This window comes from Erinaceus europaeus, chromosome 16 (genome assembly GCF_950295315.1).
Source record: "Erinaceus europaeus chromosome 16, mEriEur2.1, whole genome shotgun sequence".
In the NCBI taxonomy this organism is placed as follows: Eukaryota; Metazoa; Chordata; class Mammalia; order Eulipotyphla; family Erinaceidae; genus Erinaceus; species Erinaceus europaeus.
In genome coordinates this window covers 64,080,359-64,083,470 of record NC_080177.1, presented here as the reverse complement: position 1 = coordinate 64,083,470, position 3,112 = coordinate 64,080,359, and the positions used below count along the sequence as shown (strand labels likewise).

Below are 3,112 nucleotides of genomic sequence, written 5' to 3'. Positions count from 1 at the left end.
CTGTGTCCAAAGACTTCAGGTGTGGAATGTGAACCCTTCAGCTCCATTACTCGGATGAGACCTTTCCTTTCATAGTATTCTCTAATTCCATTCCAGGCAGTTCACTTCCTAACAAAGTCCCACGACCTAGATATAGACCTGGTCCTGTGAGGTTTCCTCTTTCTATACTCCATATTGTACAAGCATTTCATTGGGTCTGGCTCACATTCAAAGGAAGGGAATGAAATTCAGCTCCATTTCCTGGTTATGAGTGTCTCCATATGTTATTTGTACTATTTTTCTAAGAAAGAGGGATCCATTACCAGATGATCCCCTCTTTAGGTGGAAATTAAGAAACAAAGAAAGTTAAAACACAAAGTGAAACTTGGACTGGGTGCAATATAATACACCAAAGCTCTGAGAAGTAAGGGGGTGGAGGGGGTAGAGGAGAGTTCTTTGGGATTCTGCTGCATGGCAGTGGAGGACACAAACTGAGGGTGAGTGTGGTTTGCAGACACCTATCATGGTGAGAAGAGAAAACATACTCGTATTTCATTAACTGTACTGTAAACCAGTAACATCCTTCCCCCTATAAAAATTATTTTTTAAAAATCTCCAAGAAGTACTGAAACTCGTAGTTTCTAAAATAAAGTACTAAATGTTAAGAAAAAAAAAAGTACTATCTTTTGGCTTTCTCTAAATGCAGTACTAAAGAAATGAGTTAGCAGAAGAAAGTGGAGGAATGTATTGAAAATGAGTTGTCAAAGTAATTTTTTATATAAAAAGATTATCATTGGATTTTAATACATCCATGACCTTTCACTAATTTTCTACTTTTAGTATTGTAGAAAAATAGCATGGAAAAAGGAGACTACATATACCACAGAGAGACCTAAATCCTTGCAAATGACATTTCGTACTTAATTCGGCAGGTTTTTCCCATAAGATGGACTGAAAGCACAGCCTGGTGGGAATATGTGACAGAACAGGCTTAGAGAAAAGTGCAGACTGAGCGAGTTTCAAAGATTGATGAAATAGTTCTTGGAGTGGATTATAAAAGTTAAGATCTATGGCAAGCCCAACTGGCAAAGGGAAAATAGGCCTGGGAGAGATGCCAAAGAGAGTAGGATTAAGGTGAACATAGGGTCAACTCACAAATAAAGGAAACACAGTCTGTATTTCTAAAGACTTCATGTTTTTAAAGTATTTGGCAAGGTTGTAGGAGGTAAGTTTAAAGTTAGAGTTTTCTTTTACTCTGTTTTGGATAGACGAATAAGGAAGCATATCTATAATGAAATATAATTATTTACATCCAACCTATAACACCATGTGGAAATCAGTAACTAAGGCCACCTACCTAACTTCCCACCAAAATGGCTTTGAAGAAAATGAAAATCCCCATCCACTTAAAAGGTAAGATTGTGAAACAGCTTCAGCACACAATATGTAAGAAATCTTCCTAAACCTAAAGCAGTTAATTTTGTTTAAAAATTTCATCCAGATTACTGTTTCAGGCAAAAGGAAAGAACTAGTTTATACCCTTCTCCCTATCTGCACTTGACGCAGTGACAGAAGCTTATACAAAATCTCCCAGAAAGCAACTAAGCTGAAGTTGAAAATGACTCTTGTCCATGATCATTACCACTCTTGTCCATGGCCATTACCATGAGCACACCCAATCACATCTAAAAATGACTGGGTGTATTACATTCTGAGATTTGGACTGATATTACAATGGTTATATTATTTAAATAAGAGTTTAAATAACACGTCAAACAACATAACAAAAGACAGGAAATAAAGTTACACTGATTCCAAAGTTTTGTATATATCTCTAAGCTCCTAAAAGCTGTAACAGGAAACAGATTATGGCACTTGAGTGTATCTGAAGTACTAGTTACACTACTGGAGCAGGGTAGTTACTTTGTAGTCAAATCAATTACAGACCTCCTGGAAATAGAATGAAAAAAATGTACACATTTCAATGTACTTTTATCTAATCAGTGCTGAGTGTTAGCCTTTAATTGTTTATTTTGGATATGAAGAATTTTATTTGTGCTTTTTAGTTGTACTTACTTAACTTCTGAAAATTAAATAAAGATTTTTTAGAGGGCCAGGGGGATAAATATTCATCCACACACTCATATCCTTAGTCAAACAAGTTGAAAGCACTCTCTATGGGAGCCCGGTGGTAGCGCAGCAGGTTAAGCTCATGTGGTGCAAAGCATAAGGACCAGCTTAAAATCCCCGTTTGAGCCTCCAGGCTCCCCACCTGCAAGAGAATCCCTTCACAAGCGGTGAAAGTAGGTCTGTAGGTGTCTATCTTTCTCTCCCCCTGTCTTCCCCTCCTCTCTCCATTTCTCTCTGTCCTATCCAACAAGGACAACAACAAGAATAACTACAACAATAAAACAAGGGCAACAAAAGAGAATAAATAAATAAATAAATATACTTTAAAAAAAAGAAAAAATTACATTACCCATTTTTTTTGAAAAATTTATTTATTCCCTTTTGTTGCCCTTGTTTTATTGTTGTAATTAGTGATGTCATCGTTGTTGGATAGGACAGAGAGAAATGGAGAGAGGAAGGAAAGACAGAGGGGGGAGAGAGAGATATCTGTAGACCTGCTTCACTGCTTGTGAAGCGACTCCTCTGAAGGTGGGAAGTCAGGGGCTAGCACTGGGATCCTTACACTGGTCCTTGAGCCTCCTGAGCTTAATCCGCTGCGCTACCACCCAACTCCCAAAAAATATGGAATGCTTCACGAATTTGCCTGTCATCCTTGCGTAGGGGACATGCTAATCTTCTCTGTATTGTTCCAATTTTAGTATATGTGCTGCCGATGCGATCACATTTCGTTTTTATAACAATAAATGAAATAAATATCTACTTAATCAATAACAGAAACTGTCCAATACTCAGAAGAAACTGTACAAAACTACTTTATCAGATAAAGTAGTTTTAAAGTTACTTTATCTTCCTAAGTGGTGAGGATAATACATTCCTACCAGTTTTCCATCTTTAACTAGGTCACAAACCAAATCTAAATTCAGATCTCTAAGACAATAATTAACTTGTTCTATAGCATTCAATAATATCTGTTATTTATTTTAATTAGTTTTGATTTCTTCAA

General features: G+C 36.7%; 1 non-coding gene across 1 annotated transcript; it reads right to left on the bottom strand.

The window, feature by feature from the left end:
* Window positions 1-2,724: 2,724 nt before the first annotated feature.
* On the bottom strand, window positions 2,725-2,831 carry LOC132533573 (U6 spliceosomal RNA). The gene has a single exon (XR_009545437.1). It is a non-coding gene; the product is annotated as a U6 spliceosomal RNA (small nuclear RNA).
* Window positions 2,832-3,112: the final 281 nt, after the last annotated feature.